This window comes from Acyrthosiphon pisum, chromosome A1, assembly GCF_005508785.2.
Source record: "Acyrthosiphon pisum isolate AL4f chromosome A1, pea_aphid_22Mar2018_4r6ur, whole genome shotgun sequence".
Taxonomy (NCBI): Eukaryota; Metazoa; Arthropoda; class Insecta; order Hemiptera; family Aphididae; genus Acyrthosiphon; species Acyrthosiphon pisum.
In genome coordinates this window covers 69,796,380-69,810,931 of record NC_042494.1, presented here as the reverse complement: position 1 = coordinate 69,810,931, position 14,552 = coordinate 69,796,380, and the positions used below count along the sequence as shown (strand labels likewise).

Here is a 14,552-nt window from a genome sequence, read left to right as displayed (position 1 = left end):
AAGACGCAACGACTTGCCCTCAGAAATATTGTCACAATTCAATTTTATAATAGTTATTTTTACTCAAGAACCAAAATTGAGCGAGTTATACATACTCTTATACTCAGACTGCGTAAACGCGTTTTGTCTATGTGGTACGTGTGTGAGACAACATACATGTGGGTGAGGCGTTCTCTTAAATGGTGTTTTTTTAGACGAGTAATAATAATTATTGTTACACAACTTACTATTTCCATACGTGACGTTAGGGACGTAAAAAACAAATTATTTGCAAATTACAACGAAACCTTGAATTTTCTATGGTAATCTATTCATGGTATTAAAAATAAAATGCCGTAAAACGCACTAAATCCAAATATTATTACAAAACGTTGTATGATACGACTTGAATAGTTGGATCTATTTCTATATCACGCCAAAACGTGTATTGTCCTATACTATAAATATAACAAACGAAAGCAATCACAAAGAGTATATACTATTTCGGTTTGTCTTGAAATGGCTTATTATTAAAATTTTCTATAATATTTGCCATTTGGTATTAAATAATAAATTTATCCATCAAAATTAATCGAGTGAATTAATTTGAACAATTATTAATTTATTTACCACTACAGGTACATTTGACAACATTATTTTCATTATGGTCATCGGTATAGTAAATTGCGCCAAAAGTGTAATTTGTTTTCATTTGCACACACTCTTATTATTATGATGGTAATTATTCAAACTTCGACTCGAACACCTTTTTTTACTTGTTCTTATGTGTTATGACATATGATAAATGATAATACTACGATAATGTATTTTCCTTATACATTTTTAAAATAAATATTTATTTATTTATTATAATTTCCAAGTTTATTATATTATTCATAACATGTGTGTTATTATACCTTAAGGTTGATTGGGCTATTTATTATTAATATTATGCCATATTTTTAAAGGGTTGGCACATGTAAGATTAAAGGTAAGATATCGAGATATTCTTTTAATCTATTTTTAGTTATTTTTTTATGGTAGAACATTCTATTAATTTGTATTTAATACATCAATTATTAACCGTAAACATAAATTTATAAAAGTACCTAGATAACTCAAGTAAATAAATACAACAAACTATCATGGTAGTTGTAATAAAATTTGAAATAAAAAGTAAAATATGGCTATTTTATTATTACATTAATTATTGGATAATTTTAGGTGTCAAGATATAATTATCATAAACTCTATAATATAATAATATGATATTATCACAAGAAAACTGAAAAGTTTGGTGATGTTGAGGTGCAATGAATTTATAATAACTCAATGGAAAAGTTCGAAATCAACAATTTATAGAAATAATGAGTTATGATAGAATATATAGAATGCAAAATGACCTATATTTAGGTACTAATCACTTAAAAATGCACTTTATTTCTATATATTATGTATAAAATAGGACGTTGTCAATTATCTTACAATTTCAGTACACTAAACATGTTCAATGAGGCCCATTATATTCTTGAAGAATAAATAAAAATAAATAAATAAATAAATTCATTCATTTAAATTATAAATTACGCCATAAACTAAATCAGTGAATTTTTTTATTAATTTTTGATTATCTATATCAGAATGGTTCGACAAGTTTCTAGTAATTTTGAATAGAAAATCGAGATTTATGGAAATAGTTTATAAATATTGCCCCTCCATAATTATTACCTAGGTACTATGATAACTACACACTTTAAAAATGATTGTTCTAACTTGTTTCAAACAAGCCAGCAAGCCTTGTACATTTTTTTATTATTTTTTTTATTGATCTTAAATTACATCGGCAGCAAAGGCCATTAGTTACAGTTTTTTTTATATACATTTTATACATTTAGATAAATACAGATATACTTAAGAATTATACATTGTTTGTAGTTCTACAGTGTGAAGGTGTGTTGCGATACCATTTTCATCTAGATTTGGTTGAGCAGGTCACATTTTTCTAAGGAGTTGATCATGTTGTTAATATATTATGTGTTGGGACCTAAACAATCCTACGACATTTTGCATTCGTATAGGCATTAATGTTTTAAAATTAAAATGTGTAACACAGATGTGTTAAACAACTTTTTTCTGTTTTATATTTTTAGAATTTTTAAGATTTCATGAATAATCGAATAATACAAAATTTGGACGTTTAAATGTTATAAATTTTACAAAATACATACCTTTTACGTTTAATTTATTAACTATTAGTATGTGTCCATTTCATGAAAATGTAAAATGTGTGTAATGAAGTTATTATTTTTTTTTCGGATAAAAATTCAAAAACAATAAAAAGATTCAACCCGTAAACCAAAATACGAATGGATAAAGCACATACATTTAAGATCTAAGAAAATACTTAAAATATTATTTAATGATATCTATTTGACTGTGCCTATATTGTGATTTATGGCTTGTGAGTAGGCATATAAGTATGATATACATTAGCATTTAATTTATTTATCTTTATTATTCTTATGTTTTTACGTTTTGACTATACCTACTATGTTTCGTATTTAAAATCGTGGCAATCGCTTGTTTAAATTGTTTATTAATTTAATGAATGTATGGAGTACTCATCTTAAATCGAGTACTCGATTCAAGACTATTTATTATAGTATTTTGTTGAAAAATAAATGTTAAAACTATAAATAACTGAAAGAACACAAATATTTCCGATAAGAATACCAGGCAGGTGATATTACTGATACTTGATAGTTTAAATTTTGCTCACGTTAGTAATTATTGTCAGGGCAAGGTTTGTATGAAAGAAAATTTTAAATTTTTGGAAAATCTATTTCGAGTACAATTTAAAATACTCGATTAATTCCTAGTACTCGACCCTTTTTTCAATTACTAGGCATTTGTCGAGTACTCGTATTCTGAACTCGACTTCACTCGAAATATTTGGAACTCGTCTCGACTCGAATTAAAAGACCCAATACTCGTCCAACACTAGTGCCTAATAACTAATTACCTATTGACTACCTTGTGAATTTGTTCAGCATAATATTATTATTACACTGATTATTGATTATATTTACTTTTATTTGTCATGCATAATATTTTGTAGCAATCCTGCATTTAGAACGCAGTCAAAATGTGTTTCTTCTTACTGGTTTATTAATCATGTACATTATAATATATAATAGATTAATTATTATGATAGTACTAATTCATTCCAATAATTGTGATTCATAAGTCGCGAGTCGGAGATTTGAACTACTATCTATTATTAAAACGAAGCATTTTATTTCTCAACCGAACACTTGTTGAGCACTTACTATCAAAATAAGTTTCCACGAATTTCACCTGAAATGTTTTCCTAAATATAATATTATAATAGCATAACAGTGTACGTTTGATGAAGCGTTTAAAGGTGTTTAAGAATAATTATCGTTGTTTTGTGCATCCCTAAGGCCTGAACAGCAATTAAGACGACGCTGAACACTAACCGCTTTTGGTCATGATGCAACCGATGTCCAGGTGTTGTTGCAGTTTCACGTTGTTAGGTGTCGTCGATTGAAAGAAAGTAACAAGGTCGTGTTTGTATTTTCGAAGTCTCCTGTAAGATATCCACATTTGGGGGTTCTTCAGCAGTAGGTATATAAACGGCAGCTATTGTCTCCATGAGCATAGTCTGAGTTTAGTCTCTCAAAGCACACCAACGCACAAATCAAATAGTAATACCCAAACAGCAAAAATTATATTATTCCTAAAATAATATATCTTATACACCTGTAAACGACACAACGACCAGCGAAGATATCAGCTATGAATTCCATCCAAGTAAGTGATTATTGTCCATGACTATTATAAATATTTATAAACCACGTTTAATAATAATGTCGTCATTGAAATCGTATATTATGCTAGGTGAACATACATAGAACAAAAAAAAAAACATATAAAAAGCTTCAAATTTCAATATAAATATGAAAACGTTCATCAACTATTCACTATTGTCTTTTAAAGTATTAAAATATTCAAATTATGTTAGTATTTTTTTACAATAACCTTTAGGTAATGCATTTTTTCTATGTTCAAAAAAACAGAATATTAAGCCTGTTATGGTCCATATATAAACCATGAAATGTTCATAATATAATATTATAATAATATATTGTAGGGAGGAAATGTATGTTATCTGGTATTGTACTTTGGCCCTCCGAAATCCTATCCCGTTCATAAATACCAACACACTTGAACATGGTTCACTTATTTTATATTTCAGCGTAACCATTGAATTTTTATAATATTATCATATAAGTACCTAATTATTAAATCTTCGGGACGTCATTGTCTAGTAGATGCTACGTTTTTGCATCACTTTACTATACTTTAAATTATTTTTCTAAATCGATCTTTGACGTATTGTTCGTATGTGTTTTAGGTATGTTTGGTGTTGGCGGCGAGTTGCGCTATGTTGGCTTCAGCCGATCTGGCGTCGTACAAGTTTGGATACAACGCTAACGACTTGGGCACCGTTGAGCTTGACGCACCTGCACTAGATTTAATCAAAGACTGCAACCCGCTGACGTCCAGTTACCTAGTCACCGGTTCCACCCCAGCGCCGCTCATGCGCACCGCGGTCGAAATCGAACCCGCTCGCATCATGTCCATGACCCCGTCACCGATCATTTCCACAGCCTCCGAGTTCGTCTCCGTGTCCACCCCGGCACCGATCCTGCGCACCGCGATTGATATCGAACCCACCCGCATCATCGAGTCCGCTCCACTAAAGATGGAGTCCAAAATCACGGCTAGCCCACTGTTGAGCGCTTTCCGTCCCGCGCTTGCAACTTTTGACTCGACCGCGTGGCAGGCCAGTTTGGAAAACGCTTCCCCGGCCCCGATAGCCTTGAAGACGATAACCAAAACCACGAACATTGGACCTACGATCATTAGCTCGGGACTGGAAGCTTTGCCCGCCGTTCGCACCCAATACACCTTAGCCACCGCCGCCCCGCACGTCGAGTCCAAGATTGTTTTACATAATTCTGCAGCTCCGATCGCCAGGCCGTTGTCCACCCGAATCTTGCCACTGCCATCCATTTCCTCGTCGTACTCGTACGCCCCGCAGACATACGCCTCTTCATACCTCAACTCTTACACAGCACCTCAATACTATTCAAGCGCATCTAAATTTTTAGCTGCTCCCCAGTACTACTCGTCTGCTGCATCCTACGCACCTCAATACTATTCGTCTGCTGCATCCTACGCACCTCAATACTATTCGTCTGCTGCATCCTACGCACCTCAATACTACTCGTCTGCTGCATCCTACGCACCTCAATACTACTCGTCTGCTGCATCCATCGCACCCCAATACTACTCTTCTGCTGCATCCATCGCACCCCAATACTACTCGTCTGCTGCATCCATCGCACCTCAATACTACTCGTCTGCTGCATCCATCGCACCTCAATACTATTCGGCTTCACCCAAATACTCGTCCATATCGGTAGCCGCCGATGAACCGTGTGACAAATAGACATTCCGTCGGTTTTTAAAACGTATACAATCCAACCATCACCAATTATTTTATTATGTCATTAACAAAATTAAATAAATAATTAAATGTAATTTACAACTGAACAAATATAATTTTTAATATTTACCAACCTATTGAACAAAAAACGTTAATGTAAGGGAGTTGTTTGGTGGATCACGGCCACCTTCCCTGTGCGATCACACAAACATATTATAAATCAACAAAACATAATTGAAAAAGTTTTATTGAGTAAAGTTTGGTCCGCTATACACGTTACAATTTACAAGACGTTCATAAAACGCACATCTCTTAAAAAAAGATTATGGATAAAATAATATAATGGTTAGAGTAGAAATTCAGAATACTTAATTGAAGGAACGATGTATACAATTGTCATTTGTTAGTAACAATACTACGGAATACTTAACATGTTAATGATTGACAGTGAGATCAGTATAATTTAAAAAATATGCAGAGATTAATAATTTTCTGGTCGCTTTCCTATAGGTATTTATGAAAAATAAATTACTAGATAGCGTCCCTAATCATACATTTTTATAATGTCTACTATTAGCTACGCCATTATATAGGTATTAATACATAAAAAAAAACAAACATAGAATTTTAAACCAAAATATTATATACTTATTTAATAGTTTAGGTCAAGAATATCTCACAATTATATTTAACTTGAACGAAGGCGTGTGTCGTTCAACAACTGGTCTATGGAAAATGTTAATCGCTTATTCTGTGGTTAATTAATATTAATTTCTGCAGTAAAAAACATCGAGACAGTTTATAGCGAATTTTTCATTTTATGTATGATTTGTAATAATCAGTCGCCACAAGATTACAATTTTAAAACTGTTCAGCCACGATTCAATTTCTACGTGTACACTAGGTGATCATCAAATATGCTCACCCTCTTTTTCTTCTTCAATAATGCAGTTAATAAAAATATGATTTTTGGAATATTTAAATACACCTAAAGACCATATTTTCAAATTCTATAGATTTTTGTACTATACCTAATTAAAAAGTTTCATGTAGAGAAGAAAGCGGAAAACTTTTTTAAAAAAAAAACGTTGACATATCAGAATCAGAATTCGAATGAGTAGCTTTTGAGTTACTTATTTTTATGTATTAAGAAATAATAATAATAGGTTAGTGGTAATGGGCTTAAAAGATATGTGGATTGTGGGCTATGGTGACTTGAAATTTTTATTGATTTCTTAGTTGATTAATCTATCAGTGATCAATATGAGATATAAATTTGTAAAAATGGTCCAAGAATAACAAATACTGGATCCAATATTACATAATGATAATATACTTTATACTTTTGCAATACCATTTTTAAAGACTGTTATCCTTAATTTAAACAATTTAATAACTGTAAAACTACTCGTTCAAATTTTGAATATAATACTTTAACGTTTTCAGAAAAATTATCTACTAGATAATTTACAGTAAAAAAAGCAGAAATTTGTATTATTACAGGACACTTCTTATGTAGTACTCAAAATCTTAAGCATTTGAAAATATGGTCTTAAATAAGTATATTTAAAAATTCCTAAAATCATATTATGAAGAATTGCATTATTGAAAGAAAAAGGGCTGCAACTTGTTTTACCTGAAAAATCGGAACTCGTTTACGCACAATGTTATATTAAAAATATACAACTGGTTTGCTCACACGAAAATATTAATACTTTATCTGTGTTGGACACTGATAATCGTCGATAATGAGTATGGAAATGTCGGAAATGTTATTAAATTCCTTACAAACAGTACGTCTCGAGAACTTATAGTGTGCGTACATAGAATTTGAGACTCTAACTTATAAATAGTATTAAAAATTAACAATTATTAACATGCATTTTTAACTTGAACAAGTATTAAATATTATTTATTAATTATTAACAATTTTTAATAAGCAAGTATTAACATGCATTTTTAACCACACCTATGAATACATTTATAGACAGTCCTAAGTCTGTTAAGGGGGAAGGAAAATGTATGTACTTTATTAATATTTACTTATTAATAAACAAATATTAATATGCAAGTTATTAACTATTAAACTATTAAAGTCTAAAACTCTAAAAGGTAACTGTGCCAAACCATGTGTATGGATACGGCTCAACTGTTCCCAAACGAGTGGTAGTTTTGTGCCCAAACAAGTTTTCTTTTTGGTATTTGTGCGCAAACCAGTACTACCGCTCGGAAAAAAGGGTGATCGTGTTTGGTGAATCACTCTGTATAATATGAGTATAAAATTATAGTGACGAAAAAATATTTTTTGTTATTTGGCTATTTGGGTAGTGTTATGAAGTGCAATATTTTGTTTAGTCATTTAGTGTGTCCAAATTATAAGATAAATTTTATTTTTCGTCACACATTTTTGGCACATCACACGCATTATCTGTTAGAAACGGATTTTAGTTTAAGATTAAATATGACAACTCCTCACAAATCTATACTACGTTGGCTTCTAAAAATGACTGATATCTCATAACGTTTCTTAGCCATTACTCATTCAATTTTATTTATCCTTGATTCGCACAACGCACAGTAGCCAAAAACTGATGCATAATAATATTATTATTTTATAAAAAAAACACATGCACCCACATCATTATATTTAGGTGTGTAAATATATTTTTTTTTAATTTACCAGCCGAGCGTTAAAACAAATAAAATAATGAGTGTATACTGTATATGATGTACAATTATTTTAATTTTTAACACTGATAATATTTCGTACAGGCATATCTAATTGACCGAAATCTCGTAATTTATTTCTTGATAAATTCGAAATGACGTTTTAATTAATTAATTAATTTTTATTTTTTTTTGTTTATTTAAACATTTTTTGAGAGAGCCGGCCGCCAGGTTTTCGAAGCAACTAATCAAAATAGAGCTAGAGCTAGACATTAAACATGACGAGAAATCCAAAACAAACAATGTAACGGCATAGAACAAATCGTAAATCGTAAATTAAATACAATTCGTAAATCATATCGTATTTTACGATCGATTTAAACATATTAGTAGTGTAAAAACAATGATTATTATAAAAAACAATTTATAATAATTTTTTCGTGTCGTAGGTACCTTATACGTTAGTATGGTGCTTAACCAGTGTCCAGCAATTCCCAATTGTTTTTCCCGGAGGTGCCTTGTTTTGAAGCAAATTCAGCCATAGAGCCATGGTGTGAATGCACGAAAAACATAAATATTAAATGAAACCTAATTTTATTATTCTCGTTGATAATCAATTTTTATAATTTTATTTAACATAAAACCATGACAAATTATATAGGTATCATCACAGCATTTTGATACGCATCCTCCGCTCTTTACTTCGCCTATATCGTAGTTCTCCACATTTTATTGGTTGCCAATCATATACATACATATATAAAATAGAACAAAATCAACCAATGAGAAGTGGAGAACTACGATATAGGCCGGAGGTGAAGAAGATGCGTATCTACTGCCCAAAACTAGTAGGTACAACTGTGATATGATACCTATATAATTTGTCATGCATAAAACAATATGTAAGCATTCCAATCAAACGCAGCCAACTTAAAATGAATACATTTTAATACTTACATAAGAAATTATGAAAACTATTTTTAAAAGATAAAAATTATTTTAAACATGTATTTTTAACATTGTAGCTAATAAGGTGTAAACGGTCGCTATTGTTTGTAAGTTTGGAAATGTCAGTCTTTATTATTGACAACTGGAGTCGGAGGTAAAGTTCTGTGTATTGAGACAGTTGCAGTGTACCTAAGCCGAAAATCGTAACACACATTTTTATAAGATTCAATTTGAAAGTAACTAAACACCAAACAACTGTTATAATAAATTTTAAATAATTTCTTACAAGAAAGTTCCCATGGAAAGTGCTCGTGGTTTCCCTTTGGGCACAGTATAGTGCACAGTTTGGGAACCTCTGCTCTACGCCTCTACGCCGATATCAAAGGACAAAGATACCAACAAAACATCAAACTATTATAGTGTGTCGTGTGTGGTGACTGGTGAGTATAGGTAGTGTTTCTATTACATTAAATTACTGTTAAAATTCATATTATTAGCGCGGAACTCGTATTATCATATTGTTATATGGTTATTGCACGACCAAATAAAGTACCTAAAATATGTTATGTAAATGTCCTTTTTTTTACCATTCCATTCAATATAGTTATAAACTGTTAGATAAACATTTTTTTTTCTGAACCATTCATTTACTTCGAAATATAACCTTCAGAATCTAACATAAATATTTTAAAATGTAATACGATACAGCTAGGTATACAGCTATTTACAATAGGCAAATGTATACATTTGATTGAAATTCAAATTCACTATTCCATATATTATATAATATACATGTATAATGTATACAGTATATGCATATTATTACAATTTATTTAGATAAGCAGGTACTTTTCTTAAATTTGAAATGTTTATCCATAACTATCGATTTATAGCTACGATTAGTATGGTTGACGAAGTACGTAAAGAACTATACGACTTGTGCATGTATTTTTATATTTTTGGCAATGATAACAATAAAAACCAAATAAAGTACACGTCAACATTATTGGATTTGAATGATATTTTGAAATAATACGAATGTTCAAAATTCAGTTTTCTGACATGTTTCAGATTAGTATAAGTGGATAAAAAAAATTATTAATATTACTTTAAACAATGTATACCTGGTTATACAGTTATAAATTTTTATTTTTTATTCAGTGTACATTTTTTTATAAATTCTGATGGTCGTTTTTCGAATACCTACTTAGTAGATTTATTTCAGTACGTTTTTCTCTTTGAAAGTATTTTTTAGCTACCGTGGTCACCAAGATGCTCCAATGTCAGTACAATTTCAGAATACATTAAAGCGCCAGGAACCCAATGTCGTATTTTGGGAGTGGTGGCAAGGCAAGGTAGGCATTTGCCCGTGTCTGATTTTAAAAGATGCCCAATGGGCTCATGCCTTGCAGTTATTGTTGATTAAGCATTATAATATTTTATGAGCGCAAAAACATGCCTTTACGTATAGGCAAGTATTATATTGTGTAGAGGTACTAAGAAATTATTGTCACAATGATAAATTGGTAATTACTAATTAATAGTTTGAATTAATTGATAATATTTAGACGAATGCAGTGACGTGTATAAAAGTTGGTATACTATGTAGTATGTATGTGTATGTTTTATGAAGAAAATGGAACATAATATATCAAAATGTGCTTGCGAGGGGTTTTTTTTTAAGTTCCCCATTTGGGCCGGTCAATACTTTTGCCCCCTCTATTGAAAAATTAAAGACGCCACTGGAGCAAGCTGGTAAGCCACAAACGATAAAAAAATAACATAATAATAATAGTATGGCCAATTTTTCAGGACCAGCGAAAATCGGTCAGTACCACCTATATAATATATATATTCAATATGTCGCTACGGCCTACGATATCTTTATATAAATAGTGTCGACTCTTCGACAAAACTCGCATGTTATAATATAATATTGTATAATATTATTATACAACAAGGTAATACTATATTTTAAGCTACAAAACGAAATTATAATTGCTGGGCGTACATTTTGGTGTACTATGCATTACTAAGGACGGAGACAACATGATATGCAGGTACGACGTCTTCTCAAGTATAGGATATTGTTATAACTTATACCTTTATAAGTTAATTAACTTAACTATTAACATTTTAACTTGGTATTGTTTGAATATTTAATGAGACATGTATGTTGATTGTTGACGTAAAGAGTACAACAAAAACTTGAAAAACGCTTAGATGATAAAAATAGTGAAAACTATAAAAAAAAATAATAACTGTGCGGTAATTAAACTACAAATCATAATGATATACGCATGAGAATAAACGAGAAAATGATTGTTTAGCGATGAGAGAACCATCGTCGGTCGTACAACCGAGATTTCCAGCTGCGTATCGCGAGGGCTTAAAAAAAATGTTTAATATACACGTTGGCGCGAACACATCCGCCGCTTACACGTTGACGGACGTCAATAAAAACGTACGCGATTCGGCAGCGGAATTTGTTTGGCAATATAAAAAAAAGAAAAATGTAAAATTATATTATATGTTATATTATTATTATTATTGCGTTTACGAGTTTCCCAAACAATGGACGGTTGGCGGCGGCGGAGTCATGCGACGGAAATAAAGCTCTCTCTTAGCAGGTCAGCCCGCCGAGCGATCTTGGCCCGACGCCCGTCTGTCGCCTGCGTCCCTCCATCCCCCACCACGATGATCTAAATAAGTTCGGTTTTTTCTTCAAATTTTTTTTCGTGTTGGTTTTGTAACGCGAATCGACGCGACGGCCGAACGTTTAGTCAGGACCGACTCGAATCGCACAAGTCATATGGTCGCTGAACCGGGGACACGCGCTTATCCTAAATAATATATATTTATTATAATACTGTTGTGCTCTCTACGCGCTCGTAAGTATACAGCTATATGTATAATATATAATATGTATAGATGTATTATGCATATATGTACACGCTTATATTATATGTATAATATTATATTGTGCCTGTGTGTGTATACTGTGTTTGCGATAGATTTTGGAAACGACCGCAAATTATTGCTGCTTTTTGTTGCTAACGAAAATATGTGCTTACTAGTAAATTATATAGTTTTTCGGCAAACGAATCATAACTATGAAAAAAAAAATTTTAAATAGACCCTATTGTTATATGATATTTTTTGGTATTTTTTTTCATAAAAAACAAAAAATTGTTAATATTTATTTAAATGACAACCTGGAAATATATATGGCAGAGTCGGTTAAACGGATATTTCGACATGGTTTTTAAATTAATATATCGTTTCATATGTAATATCAATTTAATATATTAACATTACTGAACATGGGTAGATATATTTTTGTATATAATCCGGTTGGATCGTGACTCCGGATATAATTTATGGATAATATCGAAGTTGAGCGCACGTGTGTTATTATTGTGTTAAGCACCTACACAATAAAATATTTAGTGCATTTTTCAAGAACCGCATTTGGCATATATATTTATTTTTTTATTGTTCTTAATTAACATCAGCGACAATGGCTATTAGCTACAATTTTTTTTTTTTTATTAGGTTAAACAATTAGGTTTTGTTTAAGAACTTTAAAATGTATGTAGTGCTATTCGGTCCCCTTTAAAATCGAAAAATTCTTTCGACTTTTTTTCGTTGACAGATATTTTTAATTTGTTACAATTATTAAACACTAAAAAAAATTAATTATCAAAATATATTATAGTAAAAATTAAATTGTACTTAACACATGCGTTAAACTATCGACATGTATAATAAATACATAATTTCTAAATAATTCTGCGAAATTAAGCTGACAACTATAAATGTCTATAATTATATGTACCATGCACACATTATGATGTGTACCATTATCTATTATAGTTTATACCATTCGTTAAATTAAACGTTTTTAAGGAATTACGTGAATAGTTAGTTGCGTAGGTTATTAGCTTAAATAATTATGATGAGAAATAATTTGTCGAACATTTTTTAAATAAATCGGGATAAAAAATAATATTAACCAGAGATAAGCTATTAATATTATTATATAGGGAATAAATAATAATAATGTCCAGATCAGACAGTTCATTAACAAAATATTACATTAAATTTGGTCTCATATGATCTTGAAATTGGAAATTTTCTTTGTTTGAAATCCTGTGGTTGTTTTGAATACATTTATATATAAAAACCAGTACATTTCTGCAGCTCGTGATAATATAAGTAATATATATGTAATGTGTGTTTGTTGGCTACTTTTGTAGGAGAGGTATATTATACGATATTTTGGGAAAAATAAGCGTTGACTATTTTCACTGAAACGGTATACCTAAAGGGCTATAATAGGCAATAAATTAATGTTTTTTTAGCGTAATTGTGCAGTTGAAAATAGCATCTTATTATTAAAGAATAACATTGGACATCGTACTACGGTGCGTATTATATTAAAACGTATTTAAAATCTCAGACGCAATATCACACTGTTTGACACTCGTAGAAATTACGAGCGTATTTTTTTTGTCGTCACACATTGTTTGCAAAATTTTCCAAAACTCTTCGCGCGTTACTTATTAAATTCCTGGCACCGTTGGTTCTTTTTTTCTCTCGAGCCGGTTGCCAATAATCTAAGGGTTCTACGCTGCCTGGACGTCTATCGCCGGTATACTCAAAATAGAAAAACGCCTTCTATAGCGCATCTCACTCGTTGGGTTCGGCTTGGGCCTAAAAAATAACATCACGTCGAGTGAGATATGATGTCGAGAGCAACCGCAACACGCGCACATTTATAAATATTATTGTTCTATAGCGGTATTTCGTATTATATAGCCAAACTGCAGTATTGTACAGAGTGATACGCGCACCAAGCACGATCGCACTTATGGTATCCTTTAATTTTACCAGTCATTCAAATTGAAATTTTTAATTGCCTACATAGTATATACTGATTAAAGATCAATTTTCCTTTTCGAATATTTTTTTTCTAAATGATAACATTCTTAATTATAAATTGATAATTATATGACTTTTTTGAAAATTTAGAAAAAGTTGCTTATGAATTATTAAACTTTATAATATATTTATTTAGATAATAATATAGTACACTAAAAAGGGATGTTTTCGCATTTGAATATAATAAGTCTGTATTTCGCCTCAGACCACTCCGGCATATTCAATCTAAGGGTTAAAAAATAATAATATTACACGGTTTGCAGACGTCCTTAATAATTCCAAAAATGAGAATTTTAACAAATGCATATAATTAGAGGTAAAACGTGGATGAACGTGCCCGTGAGAATTGCTCTGTATAATATTAATTGTTGTATACATCTATAGTATTCGCAATCGAGATTATTCGAGCTGATTCTGACCGCGGACGAGTGACGACAATCGCGGTCTCGAGTTACCCGTCCGCACCGCGCCGATGCAC

At 31.1% G+C, this 14,552-nt stretch overlaps 2 protein-coding genes across 3 annotated transcripts in view; one reads left to right on the top strand and one right to left on the bottom strand.

The window, feature by feature from the left end:
• LOC100161027 (cGMP-dependent protein kinase 1) overlaps positions 1-14,552 on the bottom strand; it is a 73,029-nt gene that overhangs the window by 42,404 nt on the left and 16,073 nt on the right. The gene's annotated exons all lie outside the window — the stretch shown is intronic.
• Positions 11,876-14,552, top strand: part of LOC100165137 — a 37,336-nt gene continuing 34,659 nt past the window's right edge. The window contains exon 1 of one of the 2 annotated variants that reach the window (XM_029487433.1): positions 11,876-12,021. The gene's annotated coding sequence lies outside the window, so the exon portion shown is untranslated. The remainder of the gene's footprint in view (positions 12,022-14,552) is intronic. The other variant, XM_029487432.1, reaches the window with a different exon arrangement.